General features: G+C 48.9%; 1 protein-coding gene across 1 annotated transcript in view; it reads left to right on the forward strand.

Moving 5' to 3' along the window:
* The first annotated feature begins 188 nt into the window (after positions 1-188).
* The window catches only part of KANK4 (KN motif and ankyrin repeat domains 4), a 68786-nt gene continuing 52308 nt past the window's right edge, over positions 189-16666 (forward strand). Inside the window, exon 1 of the mRNA XM_059064474.2 lies at positions 189-269. The gene's annotated coding sequence lies outside the window, so the exon portion shown is untranslated. The remainder of the gene's footprint in view (positions 270-16666) is intronic.

Below are 16666 nucleotides of genomic sequence, written 5' to 3' on the forward strand. Positions count from 1 at the left end.
AGCCGGCTACGCCGGGCGCAGCTTCGGCCACCCGCGCCTGGCCAGTCCCGCAGCGGCCGCGGTGGGTGTGCCCCGCTGGGTGTGCGCCCCGGGCTCAGGCCGAGCCCGCCGGCGAGAGGGCGCCCGAGGCGGTGCGCGCCCCGGACGACGAGGGTGCGCCAGCCTGGTGGAGCGCGCCCGGGACGGGGACGGTGCACCCGGAGGCTGCGTGCGCCCCGAAGTCCGAGGCACAGCCGGCGCCCCCCGCCGGCCTCCCGCGGCTCGCCGAGGTAAGGCGCTCCGCCACACCGGCCCTGCCCTCACCGGCCCGGCGCGACCCGAGTCTTGGCCCCGGCGCTCGGCGCCTCTCCTCTGCCTCCGCCACCCGCCTCGCCCCCTCCCCTCGCCGCATCCCCGGCTCCCCTAAAGCAGAGGTCGCGGCAGCCTGGGCCGACTTGGCGCCCCCCGCCCCCCACCGGGGTCCGAGCCCGCGCGGGGTAGGGGGCTGCCCAAGGGCGGGCGCCACTCGCCTTCCGCCCCACCCGCTCCCCGCGCCCTAGTGCTGGGGACGGAGGATATTGGGGAGCGGGGAGGCCGCGTTGTCCTTGCGGCTCGGATGGTGCAGCCCCCGCCCAGCGCCTCTGAGCCCAGAGCCTCCGAGCCCGGCGCTGCGGTCCACAATGCAGCTTGCGGGACTGGGGCACTCTGCCGCCGGCTCCCAGGACTACCAGGAGTCGAGCTCCTAGTCTCCCTTCTTCCGCAAAAGCCGCCCCCCGATTCCTACTCGGGTACCCCTCGGCCCCTGGCTGAACTTTCCAGCGCTCCTTTTGGACCACGACCTTGGGTGGAGGCAAGGGGGCCGCTAGGGGGGCCGGATGTGCTGGCCGCCGCCCCGCCGAGGGCGCTTTTGCTGAGCATGCACTGCCACTTGGTGAGATTCCCTCCCTGTCATCTCTCCCTTAAGGTCAAACTTTTGACCCCAAGTACTTTGTCCCTGCAGAGTGGCCAGTTACTTAGCATGGGATTTGGAAAGTCTAGCCCCATGGCCTCTACACCGGGTCTGTATTTGCACTTGCCCTGAGCATCTGCCAGGACTGCAGGAACCAGTGGTTTTGGTTCCCAGGCGCCCTAGGGTTTGGGCTTGGAGGGCCAGGAGGAGGTATTTTCCAGAAGAAGGAGATGGAGGCTCCTCCTCCATTCTGAGGATGACCTCGTGAAACCTGGGCAAAATCCTATTGACCAAGTAGGGTCAGGGGAGGATCAGATGTAGCCAGTGATCCTGTTGAGGCTTGGGGAGAAAGCATCTTGAACACGATTCCCAAGGACTTGCCTGGGTAAACCAAATGTGGGTTCCCTTAGAGCCTTTCAAGACAGGACACAGGAGAACACAGAGCTACATTTGGAATAAAGGCAGAGTTCACTCTGATATTGCCTTTTCAAGTGCAACCCTCCTGCCCATGTCCAAACCTCCTCCTCACTGGACCATAATGTGAGTTGAGTTATGGGGAAAGTTAATGGGCAGTGAGAATGGGGAACGGCTCAGGGTCCACACCAGACTTTCATTCAATCAACAAGTGCTTGCTCTGTGCCAGGCACCAGGCAAGGGAGTGGGATACATCTATGAACAAAACTGGCACTGTCCGGCCTCATGGAACTTGCAGGGAACAGTTGTTCCCTGTTGCCCACTGTGTTCACGACTGACCAAGGCTTCTGCCAGAAATCAGAAAGATTCATGCTGGGTGTGGTGGTTCACCCTAGGCTTTTAAAACTAGAATGAACTCATTGCCTACAATGTAATATTTTTTAGGGTGGCTTGCATGGCATTTCCTAATCTGAGCCCTGCTTGCCTTTCCAGCCTCATTTCTGGCTTCTTCCCCCCGCTGGCCCCAGTGAGCATCTCCTATGTTCTACTCACAATTGCACTTCAGGAAGTTCCTGGAACACTTGCTGCCTTTGCACATGCTGCCCTTTCTCTAAAATACGCTTCCTTCTTGTTCACCTAGTGAATGTGCACTCAGCTTTCAACATCAACGTTTAACCTAAGGTTCCCCCACGACCCCGAAGGCCTTTCCTGACCAGAGAGTCAAATGCTCCCTCTTCTTTGTTTCCGAAGCTCCCCTGACAGGCTTCTATCACAGGGAGCATAAAATACACCTGAGCTTCGTAAAGGCAGGACTCTCCTATCATGTACCTAACACAGAGAAGGACATAGAAGGTGCTCAGTAAATGCTTACTAGACTAGAAAACCATCTAGTCTAGTATTTTTTAACTTTTTTATGGGGGGGTGGTGTTACGTATATCTTTGAGATTCTGATGAAAATTATGGATACTCTCTTCCAAATGCATATAACCTAAAATATTTTGCATACAATGTCACATGATTCACAGCCCTCCTCTTCCCCCATTGACCCCCACTTTTCAGAACTTTGGACTTTAATTTTATAGGAAACAGAGGCCCAGTGAGGTGCAGTAACTGCCCAAGTAACCCCTGTAACACACAGACACACCCTCACCCTACCCCAGCTCCTGACTCTCAGGCCAGGGCTCCTTCCAGCTCTCTCTGCTTCTCTTAGTCAAACAGCCTCTTTTTGTCCCTGGCACTTTGTGAAGGCTGCTGCTCGTGGCTGGAAGATGGATATCTTGGTTTTGCTTCAGTTCAGTAGCAGCCTAAGGTGTGACAGGGAGACAAATTTTGTTATGGGCAGAGTTGACAATTAGGAAGACAGATGGGCCATCTCCCTGGCCCGTTCACTGCCCCTTGCCTGCAATGTTATTACATCTGTTTTAGCTGGAGGAGGGTCATGTGTGCTTCACAGTTGTCTTCTGGGCCCTGGATTGAGCCATGTGGGCTAGGTTTGGAAACGCTCTGGATGGGACCCTTGAGATCAGGGGCCTAGCTCTTGGTCTTGTCAAAGTCTTCCTCCCCGTAGAGCAGGCTATGGGAAGGCATGGAGAGAATGGGGTTCTCGCTCGCTGCTCCTGGAGCTCTTGCGTGCCTGCCTCCTGCTTTCTGCAACGAGACGTGTGCTTCAGGCAGCTGGGCCCACGCGGTGCCCAGCTTATCTGCAGATCAGGATCTTCAACGATACAGTAATTCACTCATTCATCAAAACTGCATCGTGCCTCTTCTTTGCGCCAGGCACTGTGCTGATTCCAGTTTATAAGGAAAGGTCATGGAGTGTGAGCCAGTGATAGACGGTTCTGCTCTGTGGAGGGTGGGGAAAGAGGTAACCTTTGCTCCTAAGTCAACCCATTCCTCGGATGGTGTGCTAGGGAGGACAGTTAGGGCAGCTAAGAATGTGCTCAGTTTTAAAACTCTGATCTCACGCAAGTTATGTCATCTTTGTGGGGGAATAAATTTTCCTAACTGTAAAATGGGTTTGATAACCATCTTTTCTTGCTTATCTCTGGGCAGCTGTGTGGTTACAGTTATTACATTTCACATGACAGATCCATTCACTTCAGTATGTGCAGCAGGAGCAGTACAATATAATAATAGGGTCCGTGTGTGTCAAACCCTGGCACATTTCAGGCGTGCAGTAATCCTAGAGATAGTTAAAATCATAATCTCAGACGTATAGATGACAAAAATGAGGCTCAGAGAGGTTAAGTGATTTGCCTGGGGATATGGAACTAATAAATGATAAAATTGGGATTGACAGAGCTCTCTGTCTCTGGGGGTCAGACAGCTGGCCACTTGGTGCTATTCTGTAGTGGACTATGTGGGAAGAGGTTCGGGCTTGGAAGCAAGAGCATCACGGGATTGGAGCCTAGATCTACTGCTAACTAGCTGTGTGATTTACAGCTGGACCGCTAACCTCTCTGTGCTTCAGAATGCTAATCTTCCAGACCCAGAGTTTAGACTAAGAGGCTTCTAATAGACCTTTCTGTGAAGTTTCCAGTCTACATGGATAATATTTCAAAGTAGGATTAAAGGAAAGAAGAGGGGCCCTCGCAATAAAAATAGGCTTGTCGCAGTTTCCCTGATAAGATAAATGCTGCCCTAAGATTTCAAGTAGATGGTTAATGTGATATGCAGGCAGTTATAGACTGGTGGTGTCTGAAGAAGCTGGCTGAAGTTTCCTTCTCCAAGGGAAAGAAGTCTGTTTTCAAAAGGAACACTTCACTGTCTTTTCGGGGCTCTGGGGCCTGGGCCTCGCCCCTCACTTAACTTTCTGGGGATACAGGCATTGTGGAAGAAGACACAAATCCTGATTCCCTCCCCGCTTCTGATTTTTTTCTCCAAAGTAAATAAAATTTATTGGCTGGAGATGTTTGTTGCTCTGACGTCGAGGGACAATGGGGGGAGAAATACGGCATTAGGAGGAATTTGCTCCATGAATTTGCTCTAGCCTTCGGTGCTGCTTCTCCTCCACAGCCTGGTTTCTGCCCAGAAGCCAGAGATGCTGGCTCTCAGTGAAATCTATTTTGATTTTCATAGCAGGGCACCAGACATCAGGGCTGAATGTTTCCAAGTGCTGTGTTCATCGGCTGGTCCTTACCACCCCACTCCCATCCGCCCTGAAAAATGTAGCCATCCTACAGTTGGGGAACGGTTTAAAAGACAAGGAACGTCAAGTTGGATGGAGGCTGAGTAGAGCCTAGTATGATCATGGTCTACACTTCTTAGGTGCGATACCAAGTGTGTAGCATAGGGCCATTTCATTAGTAATGGTTAAGTTTTTTAAGAGATAGTTTTCATGTATCATTTGTATGATTTTTAAATAAATAAATAATAAAGGCCATCACCCCTCTCTTCCTCAAAGAAGGATTACTAGCCCTGTGGGCCAGAGCAAGTGATTCACGTTGACTGAAGAACTTCAGCTTCCTCACCTGTACATGCTGTTGGTAATACTGACTTAGGGTTCTTCTGATACAGAAGACAGAGACTCCCTTCAGCTGGTTCTAATGAAGCAAGTTAGGAGCTATAAAATGCAGTATTGATATCTAAGCAGAGGCCTGGAAGGAGGCCAGGCATCCTTGAGGTGGCAGGGAGAGCGTTCTGAGTCCGAGGCTACTCCACCAGTGCAAGTGGTCACTGGTCTGCACTTTGAGTACCATTGGCTCAACTCAGCACCTGTGCCCGCCACCCCGCCCCTTCCCCGCCACCTCACTGTACTATCACACTCTCCTTTGTCTCTGAGTTCAAGTTCCAGAGAGGATCCTGTTGTCTGAGCTTGGTTCTTTAGAAGCGGAGCTTTTCTCTCCAGGACTCTGGCCAATCAGATAGGAGGGGAGGCCAGAGGAGGGTCATATGTGCAGAACAGGAAGGGCTGAGGGTGGAGATTCCTTGAGAAAGAGATGAAAGTGAGCTGGAACTCAGGAATATGCTCAGTACAGATGCTTACTGAGTTATGAAGGATCTAACAGAGATTCTTTTTTTTTTTTTTTTTTTTTTTTTTTTTTTTTTTTTTTGCGGTTTGCAGGCCTCTCACCGCTGTGGTCCCTCCTGTTGCGGTCCCTCCCGTTGCGGAGCACAGGCTCCAGACGCGCAGGCTCAGTGGCCATGGCCCACGGGCCCAGCCGCTCCGCAGCACGTGGGATCCTCCCGGACCCGGGCACGAACCCATGTCCCCTGCATCGGCAGGCGGACTCTCAACCACTGCGCCACCAGGGAAGCCCCTAACAGAGATTCTTAACTTGGGGGTTAACAGCCCCAGGGGGCCTATAGGTTGAATTCAGAGGAGTCTGTGAACTTGGGTGGGGAAAACAATAACTTCTTTATTTAGCATTTTCTTCGATTATGAATGTAGGCAACACACCGCAGTGTATTTGCAGTATCTGTGACATTGTCACCAGTAGAAATCACAGATATTTTCATATCAAATTTCAGTTGCTGCATATATCTGGAACATGTTTTATGCCCATCACAGGTTTGAAATTACAGCAGTTATTATACCTGCTGCTAGAGCTTATTATTTAATACATTAATAAGGAACATATACTACTATATTACACACTCATTTTAAAAAATTAATAATTATATTTCAATGTAATTGGTTTTCTTTGTAGTCAAGCTATGTATTTTATTTTATATACCTTAAAATGTTCTGAGAAAGGGTCCATAGGCTTAATCAGTCTGCTAAAGAGGTCCATGGCCCAAAAAGGGTTAAGACCCCCCACACCCCAAGAAAGTCAGTGAGCTTTAGTTCCCAATTTCCCACCGTCCCTCACCCTAATCTTTCATATACCTATCTATCTCTGTCCAATTAGTGCAAGACATTCTTGAGCAGTGGTAAATTTCATTTAATAGTTTGGCAAATTTGCAAAAGCACATAATTTGTAGTTTGGGTAGAAGGTTTTAATACATATCGAGAAGTAAATTTACAAATTGCGGGCACACATGGGCAACTGGTTCGGTAACTCCTATCAGCCTGCAAACCCATCAGCTTCTGCGTTGATTGCCAATCCCATGCGAACCAGTCCATCGAGACAGCCACAGAATGGGCGGTTATGTTCTTGAGAGGTTAAGGTGCTTGTGTAGATTATGTGATGATCACTTGATCACTTGATCAAATGCAAGCTAGAATCCTAGGAGGGAAGAGAACCACTGGGAAAAATAGCTTTGAAGTGGGTTCTGAAATGGCGGGAATGCAAAGGAGGCTGAATGGGGGAGGGAGGGAGTCAGTGAGGATGTGGGGGAACTGGCCAGATGTTAATTTTGAGGAGGATGCCTGGAGAGACGAGAGCCCACCCGGAGCAACATTAGAATAGTGGTTGGTTTTTTGCTATCTTTTATTGAATTCTTACCATGTGCCAAGCCCTTTAAATATAGCAGTGGGCTTCCCTGGTGGCGCAGTGGTTGAGAGTCTGCCTGCCAATGCAGGAGACACGGGTTCGAGCCCTGGTCTGGGAGGATCCCACATGCCGCGGAGCAACTGGGCCCATGAGCCACAACTACTGAGCCTGCGCGTCTGGAGCCTGTGCTCCGCAACAAGAGAGGCCGCGATAGTGAGAGGCCCGCGCACCGCGATGAAGAGTGGCCCGCGCTTGCCGCAACTGGAGAAAGCCCACGCACAGAAACGAAGACCCAACACAGCCATAAATAAATAAATAAAATTTAAAAAAATAATAATAATAAATAAATAAATATAGCAGTGATATAATCTTTACCAAGCACCCACTAAGGGATCATTGCTCTCATTCCCATTGTATTGGTGAGTAAAGTGAGGCTCCAAGAGGTTAAATACTTGCTCTAGGTCACAGAGGTATTAAGTGGTGCAGCCAGGGGCTCAGCCCAGATCTGCCTGATCCCAGAACCCTGTGCTCTTAAAAACCACGATAGGCAACCACAGGAGAGTCTGTCTAGAAAAACTATGGCTGCCAGTTTGTTTTGGTAAGAGACAGCTTACTATCCATTCCTGTCTTCCCCATCCTTCTCTCCAGCCTTTTGCCTGTTCTCACACCTCCTTCCTTCCCCTCTCCACCCTGAATCCACTCACAGGCACACATGCTGCAGGAGTGAGGACAGGATAAAAATTAAGAGCGAAAGCTGATGGGGTCCTAACGCCGGCTCTGTCACCTGGCTCTGACCATGCCCAGCCTCATTACCTCCAGAGGTAATGATGCGCCCTTCCTAAATTTGCATGTCCTCTCTCTAGTGCTTTGTTTTGGATAAGTGCCTCTACTCTCTGCTTACAGAGGGTCATCGTCCCCATCTTCTTCACACACGGGCTGCTCTGGGAGGGCTTCCCTGAACCCCCCGCAAACCTGGCCTGTGGGCAGCAAGCATCACTCCTCTTAGCGGAGGATTCATGAGCGTTACTTGGGAGGCTGTCCCCTCCTGGGTATGAGCTCCCGTCCTCATCCCCGTGCTTGGTGCAGCATCTGGCGTGGAGTGCTTTTCAGTAGAGCCTTGATAAAAGCCAATGAACAGTGTCTTTTCAGGCCCCCATTTGCCCATCCGTGGCACCCATTCTGGGTCCCATCACCTAGAGTTTGTCTCTAGGAAACCTCACTGGTTACCTAGATACCGGCGCCTACTCCAGTCTCACAGATGAGTATACTGAGGACAGGTGGCAGGTCCTGGTGGCCTGGGAGTACATAACTGAGCTGGAATGAGAACCCAGGCCTCTTGCAGCAGCACGCTGCCTGGTCCTGACACTAATGCTGGGAGTGCCTCTTCCACGCTGGTAAGCAGGCTGATATTTTTGCAGGAGGGGACATGCATGGGGCACCTGGAATCACATGCTTCTTCACTTGCTCACTTGCTCCCCTCTTGCGCCTGCCTCGGGGCTAGCCTTCTGACCCAGTCTTCTCTCTCATTCTAACCCCATGCCCTGGGCTTTGCCAGCTGCTGAATGGAGCCCTGTGTTAGCCGGGCCCGTGGGTGGCCACCTTCGGGTGTTGCCCCGTGGTGCCAGAGGCTCTTGCCCTAAGAACTCTGCCCACAGGCAGAGCCGAGGCCTGAAATTCCTGGCATTAGTCATTTCATTCCTTTGTATTACTTTGTCTTCTCCAGAGAGCTATTGTTAAAATGCAAATATGTTACTCCACAGGGTAACCTGTTACCCCAGTACTGTGGCCGCTTGGAAGAGAAGAATGTCTGGGCTTTGGTTAAGTCACACCACCTCCCTGGCCCTCAGTTTCTTATCTGTAAAATGGAGATAATAAAATAAAGAGACTGCATTATGGGGTTACCCTGAGGATGAAATGAGATAGTGCACATGAAGCGCTAAACACATAATAAGTAGTCAATAAAATTAGCTTTTTTTTCTTTTTAAAGCTGTAGGATTATTTGGTCAGTTCTCTAGCTGAAGTTCTGGGTCTTATTAGTTTGTTTTTTAAAGTATTTTGTTTTAATGTCGTCTCCTTTTGTTTTAAGATTTTTTTTTTTTCCTTTCTAATTATAAGACGGCTTTGACCTTCATTTTCTTACTTTTAAAATAGGGTAAAAGATCCTACCTTATTGGTTTATTGAGGATTTACTGAGCCTAAAGTGCTGACTGTGGATGCCAGGCCTGCCCAAGGCTCTCACAGAGAGCCTGCTATTCTGAGTTAACCTGGAGGTGGGGATCGAAAGCCCTTGGGGAGTTGGGGGGAGGTTCTGGGTGGGTCCCAGGGAGGAGATGGGGGACGAGGGGGGTGGGGAAGGGGAAATGAGGGGAACCCTGCTTTCTCTGCCCCAGCTGCTTGGATGTAGAGTCTGGGTGGGAGGGGACCTGGGAATCCTGCCCCAGCCCTGGGAGAGGTTGGACCCTGTGACCTTTCCCCAGATCGTTTGCCTTCTAGGTGAGTTCTCTGAGGTTCTGAATTCCCTGTAGGAATGGTATCCTTGGCCTCCCTCCCTAGCTTGACTTTGGTTGAGGAGTGGTGAGGAGACCAGAGTTTTCCTTACCCCTCTGATCTCATAGTGGGTGTCACTGGGTGTTGCAAACTGCTCCTTTGAGAGGGCACTTGGGCTTCTGAGACCATCAACCCAGGCTAGATTCTCTGCAGTGTCTCCTGAGAGCAGGATGATTCTCTTTGGCTTGTACCAGGGAGACAGTCCAGGAGCAGAAACAGCTTGGCCCAGCGTCCTGGCCTGTGAATGAGGAGGGGTGAATGCGTGGGGGGCACAGGAGTTTTCCAGCAACCCCCAGAGCAGCGCCTTACTTACAGCGTTCTCGGAAAAAAAGACGCTCCCCTCTCCCTTATCTGTCATGGCAATGAGAATTGTCAGCCCTTCTCTGAGCGCTGGCCTTTTCCAGTATGCTTTCCTGGCAGCCTCTGGGGAAGACTCAACCCCACCATCATCCATCATAGCTGAAGTTATCCTTCCAACGCAGAGCCTGACTGATGCAGAAAATCACATTCCCTAGAGCTGGAGGCCAGAAACAAAGAGTGGAAGTGAATGCTGGTTCCTGGCACCCCGAAGCCAAGCAGCAACCTGCCACCTGCCTGCCCCACTCTGGGGGTGGGGAAGAAGGGGGTGCAATGGGAGTCTTCCCAATCATCTGCTTTGGGGCGGAGCACAAAAAGGCCAGCGTCAATTTCACCCCAGAAGTGGGGCTTGGAGCCAGCAGTTCATTATACCTCACGTTCATTGATTGCCTGTGGGCTGTTACTAGCCTTTTTTCTCTCTTTCCCTCTTTCCTCCTTCCCTGCATCATTCCTTCCCTCCCTTCCTTCCTGCCATCCAATAAATACTGACTGATCACTTGCTCTGGGCCAGGTTCCAGGCTAGATAAGGAGCTTTCAGTTCCACAGAGACGAGAATCAGATAGCTAATGACAGGATAGTTTGATGAGTGTGCTGACAGATGTTCTTACAGGGTGCTATGGGAACACAGAACTGGGGGGAGGGAGACCCATCCTGATTGGTGTGTAGAGAAGGGTAAGACGTTGGTAGGTAAAGCATCTTGAGGGTGGAGTAGGAGTTACCAGATGGAGAAGGAAGGAGTTAGGGTCCTAGGTGGTGGGAATGGAAGAAGTCCAGAAGATGCACAGCTAGAGGATATACAGAAAGCTCAAGATGATCACTCATTCACTGAGTTTGGTTATCTCTCCTGTAAAATGAGAATAGGACCAAAGTCATAGCTGTCACACACACACACACACAATCCTTCCTTCCTTTTCTCCATTGTATTTTATTTTTTACCGGAAAGATTTAACCGTGTGGAAATAATGGCAGTGGGAGGCAGATGTGCAAAGTGCTGGAGTCAACGGAAATACGATGGCGGGTTATAGCTTTTGGAGGGTGGGCAATACTGAGATTGATATGGAGGATTAGGAAGAGTTGGCACAATTTAAGAAGATCCTGGAAGGGTGGGAAAGACTCTGGTAGAGAAGACAGAAAAGGGCATCTTAAGGGGCTGGTACAGTGAGCAAAGGCAAAGCGAGGTGTGGTTGCATTTGTCAGGGCCAGAGGAGTTGGGGATGAGGCTGGAAAGGTGGGCCGAGACCACTTCGATGCCTAACTGGCGGGCGCATGGGCAACATTTGGTTCGCACGTGGGTTTATTGGACCTGCGCAGTGTTAAAAAAAAATAATTAAGTCGACATTAAAAGATCAGATTTTACATAAATCCACATTCCTGGCTTCTTTGGAAAACAATCTGGTCTGGCAACACTAGCCTTGAATTAATCCCCACATGGCAACAGCAGGCTGGAAGGTGAGTGGTGGACATTCAGGACGTCACTGTAGCCCATAGTCACAGGTTGCATCTCCCACTGGTGAATTAGCTTGACTTCTCCACTGTTCAAATCACTCTCGAGTTAATACAGTATGTTCAGAAAGCTCCTAATAAAATGCTAATACATTACAAGGAAGCAGAAAGAAAATTCTAAGCCATTAACATTGTAGTTCCTTTATTAGATTAGGGGATGAATTTTACTACTCCTTGGGTAAATTTTAACTGGGGAGTAGCAGTTAGGGGGAGAAAATGGGATGCTCGATGCGTGATGGCTTGAGATGGAAACTCTAAGAAGTGAAGGGTGGGAGTGGACACCTGGAAAGATGAAGATGGCGGGGCCCTGTGGTGAGTCATCGTGTCCACTCCTCTCAGCCGTGGCGCCTGCCGTCTGCTGGGGAGGGACACCAAACACCTGTCCTTTTTATGTATTTTATTAATAAAAATATTTATTGCATTATAAGACATTTGCTACCTATTTTATTGACTTTTAAGCTTAAAAAATTGGACTCTTGAAGGACAAGGTGAAATTTGTGTGTTTGTTTTTGCCGTACGCGGGCCTCTCACTATTGTGGCCTCTCCCGTTGCGGAGCACAGGCTCCGGACGCGCAGGCTCAGCGGCCATGGCTCACGGGCCCAGCCGCTCCGCGGCATGTGGGATCTTCCTGGACCGGGGCACGAACCCGCGTCCCCTGCATAGGCAGGCGGACTCTCAACCACTGCGCCACCAGGGAAGCCCTGTGTGTGTGTTTTTTTTTTTTAATTGATAAGGAAAATAATGGTAAGGAGAAAAGTTCTTCTGTTTTTTGAATACTTTTCAGAGTGTGTGCGTATGTGTGAGTGGCTGGTCTTTATAGTTTGAAAGGCTCAATAAACCCAACTGGGACATTTTAAATTAATTAATTATTTAAAATATTATACCAGTTAGTAGCAAACATTCAGAATAATATAAGAATGTATGAAGGAGTAAACTCCACAAACTGTCAAGAATTGGTGTTTAGGGCATATGGGAGAGTTTGGAGTGTATTGTTCTAGACTTGACACTATACCTAAATGAGATATAGCTATATCCTTGCATAGACCTAGGTATATGCTCACGTATATATCTGGATAGAATTTTTTTAATAAAAATGAGGTTTTGCATACTGTCCTGCTATGGTTTTCTCCTAATCCTCTATCGTGGACATATTACAGGTCATTACATCACCTCTAGGCCTATGTAAGGAGAGTACAATGAAAAAGACTGTGGGATAGAAAGAGCTAGTTTTGAGTCCTCCCGGTGCTCTTGCTAGCCCAAGTCCTCTCCTCTATAAAATGGGGATAATTCTTCCTTCAAAGGTTAGAATTAAGGTTAAATAGAATGCAAATGTACTCAGCACAGCTTATTGGATATTGGGTGATCAGAATCCATTATACCATCGAGAAAATGTCTTTCACTCCTTGGATTCTTCATTCTCCACCCTTCACCCCGTAGGGAGAGGAGTGGTAGGGGGTTGGGGGGGGTGAGGGTGAATCTGGGGCAAATTACAGCTTTTCTCAATGGAGTTAAAAACCCTCTTTTCAGTGCTGAGTAACACTAAAATCTCGAGCAGTTCATTAACAGATGCATTCGGTTTTATTTAGGACATTTTCTCCGGACCCACGTTTATTTATTCAGCTGCAAGAAAATTCCTGAAGTCAGGTATGTGAGCAGGAAGGTATGTCTGATAGAAAGGCTGTGACCTGTGCCTGCCCTTCGCAGGGGCGCCCTCTTGCCAGTGGGGGAAGTCTGCCCCTCTTAGTACAAGGGGGGATTCATACCTCGTCTTCGCATATGGCATCCCCTCCTGCTATGGACTTTCCCTTTTCCACTTCTCTCCTTCCCCTTCTGGTGCTAGAGTACCATATTCTCTTTCATTTGTGTAACACGTCTTTAACAAAGACCTCTTACTCCGATATCTCATTGAACCCTCTAACAAGTCAATAGATTTAGGTCCGTATAGTATGACAGACGAAGCAGCTGAGGCCCAGAGGAGCTGTGATAGGAGTCAAACTCACACAGCAAAACTTGGACAGATCTGGATTTCTTGGCTCGCAAACCCTGCTAGTCATGCTGTATCATGTTGCCTCCTTTTCTAATTGTTGGCAGGAAGCTCCTGAAAGGGAGGGCTACAGGAGCACCCCTCGTTCTGGCCAGTGGGGAAGACTGTTTGGAATGCATGAGGTTGTAGAGCTTAGGGTGCTGGGAGAGACTGGTGAGAGCAGACGAAAGGAACGGGTTTGGAGGTCACCCCAAGGTCAGTGGAGGGGGCAGCTGGGAGCTGGGGAGGTTGAGAATGGCCTGGTGCAGAGCCTGGACACCAAAAGGGAGGCTGGCCTTTGTGGTCACTGGCAGGTTTGTGGGCTTTTCCAACATTTGGTCTCATTTTGAATGTTCGGCCCCTTTTTTGCCTCAGTTAGTAGCATGCTGTAAAATCCTCTTCCATACCCCACAGAGGAACCCTTTCCTAATTCAGGTCACATCTCCCTGGCCCTCTATTTCCACATCCAACAAATCAAAACTTACCAGTTTTGTTTCGCATTCTCTCAGAGAATAGCTGAGAGAGCTATTCAGATAACCTTATTTGCTTTAATGAGCATGCTGGCAGGATACATTTATCTAGCCCACGTGTAATATCACAGTAGCCTTACGACCAGCTCTTCTCAATAGAAACATAATGCGAGTCACATTTAAAATATTCTAGCAGCACATTAAATAGAATAAAAAGGAAACAGCTGACATTAATAATATATTTTTATTTAACCCAGTATATCCAAAATATCATTATTTTAACATGTAATCGATACCAAAAAAATTAATGAGATATTTTTACATTTGTTTTCTCATCTTAAGTCTTCGAAATCCATTGCACATTTTACACTCATAGCACATTTTAATTCAGACTAGCTGCATTTCAAGTGCTCAGTAGCCACATGTGTTGAATAGTTTGTGGTGATGGTTTTGGCCAATGTAGTTATGAGGCTTCATTCACCGTTAAACCGAGAAGGCTTATTTGGGGGTGGGTAATGGGGTGCTTCTGGGCCCCTTTGTGATCAGGGTGCCTTTGGGTGGGACAGCCCATCAGCAGACCTCAGTTACAGCACATCGTGGCTACTTGCCCTGTCCTCACCTTTGTGCTTGTTGTCATGGGCGACATGATGCTGAAAATACTCCCCTCACCCACTGTGCCACCACCCACACTATTTGTGTCCTCCCTTGCCCTCTCCCGTCTTCCCTCTTAACACCTTTGACTTCTGTAAACCCCAATCCTAGATTTAACTTTACTGTGCCCTTTCTCTGATCCTGCCTTGGGACTGCTGGATTCATTTTATTTTTTATTTTATTTTATTTTTTGTTTTTTTTTTTCTTTTGTGGTACGTGGGCCTCTCACTGTTGTGGCCTCTCCCATTGTGGAGCACAGGCTCCGGACGCACAGGCTCAGTGGCCATGGCTCATGGGCCCAGCCACTCTGCGGCATGTGGGATCTTCCCAGACCGGGACATGAACCCGTGTCCCCTGCATCGGCAGGCGGATTCTCAACCACTGCACCACCAGGAAAGCCCCTGGATTCATTTTAAATCCATGCCCTTTGACCTCAGCTGCTACTTGTCACCCTCACATTTGTCTCAGTTGTCTCTCATCCCCCTCGCTGACTGTTGCAAACCTCACCTGCTCCCTTGAGCTCTCAAATCCATCCACATGTCCTCGTTCTCAGCACGGGGGCAGTTCCTCCCTTACTGAGAAGGTGGAGGTCATGTGGCTTGAATGCTCTCATCTCCACCTCTCTGCTTCTCTTCATCTGTGCTCTCCTCTCCCTGGCCAGAGCCTTAAAAACCTTCCCTTCCCACCTCCAGGAACATTCTACTTCAAACTGGCCATGTGGCTCTGGCTTCAAATCCTTCAAGTCTCAGGTCTACCTACTGCTAACCTGGGTAAGTTGTTTAACTGCTCTGTGCCTGGTTTCTTCATTGCAAAATATGACTAATACGACTCCTAAAATCGCCTAGTGCCTATGGTGGTGGCGAAGGTGAAATTCAGTTTTGTGACATGTTTTAACACAGAGCCTGGAGTAAATGTTGACTCTTATGTTCCCTTCTCTTTCTGGTGTCTCGGTCCATTCCTCTCCCCTGGCTTCTCTCCTTGGCCTGCAAACATGCTCCCTGTCCTTGCAGTTCACCTTATCCCTCCCTTGAGCGGCTGCCCATCTCTCTCCTGAATTCCACTGAAGTATCGCAGAGTAGCCCCACCTGTTGCCTCTATCCTCTTGTCAACTCCAGGCATCTTCCCCCTGCTCTACTGACACTGTGCTCACTGGTTTTCTCCACTGACCCTCCTTTGGATTTCTGGGCTGCGAGCCACACTCGTTCTTCTTCCCCACCCCCTGCTCCCACTGTGACTTTCCCCAGACTCCTCTAACGTCGCTCTACCTCCTCGCTGCCCCCCTCACCTCTGCAGCGATCACACTGATACAGATGACTCTAGAATCTACACTCTCATCTTCAGGCTGCTCCTCTGCCCCAGGCCCACCTTTTCTACTGTCTGCTGGGCCACCCTCACAGGATAAACCCCTCTCTGTGGGTGAACCCCTAGGCAGGCACACTCGTGCCCGAGGAGACCTAACAGTCCAGTCTCCTACTCCCAAATCTCTTCTCCCTCCTGACCTCCCTAACTCTGCTGTGGTTCCCGCCACTCTCTAGATACCCAGGTCTGAAACCCTGCAGTTTTGGACACTTCCTTCTCCTCCCAAATCCGGTGCCTGAACTAAAGTACAGTAAGTCCCCTACATACGAACCTTCAAGTTGTAAACTTTCAAAGGTGCAGACATGCCCCTGGATGCCAGCTGTCATACTGTACTACTGTACTTTTCAAGGCACTGTACTGTAAAATTAAAAATGTTTTCTTTTCTGTTTGTTTGTTTGTTTTTTATGTATTATTTTTGTGAAAAGTATTATAAACCTATTACAGTACAGAACTATACAGCCAATTGTGTTAGTTGGGTCCCTAGGCTAACTTTGTTGGACTTAACGAACAAATTGGACTTAACGAACGTGCTCTTGGAATGGAACTTGTTCGTATGTAGGGGACTTGCTGTAAGTGTTTAGTAACTAAAGGTTATAATCAGTGAATCCCGTTGGTTGCCAAGTCCTGCCCTTTTCTTACTTTCTCTCTAGTTCATCACTTTTCAATTCCCACTATAGGCCCTATGGTAAGCATTTGCTATACTTCCTCCCAATTCATCTGTTCAACCCTGTAAGAAAGAAGTTGTGTTTTTTTTCTGTTTTATGTACGTGGACACTGGGGCTGGCAGAGTTTAGGGAATTTGCTAAACATATGCTGGTAAGCTGCAGAGCTGGGATTTGGACTCAAGCCTGCCTTTCTCCAAATCCCACTCTCCTATTATGCTCTCTTGCCTCTAGCAGTTCCTGTACCAGGCTATGCTCTTTGTAGAATTGAATACGTATTGTGTATGTACATGAACACATCCTTCTGTGCCTGTATTGTTTGCGTGTTGGTGTTCTATTTACCCTGCTATTACCCAGGCTCATCACTGGTTTATTT

This window comes from Kogia breviceps, chromosome 1, assembly GCF_026419965.1.
Source record: "Kogia breviceps isolate mKogBre1 chromosome 1, mKogBre1 haplotype 1, whole genome shotgun sequence".
NCBI lineage: Eukaryota > Metazoa > Chordata > Mammalia > Artiodactyla > Physeteridae > Kogia > Kogia breviceps.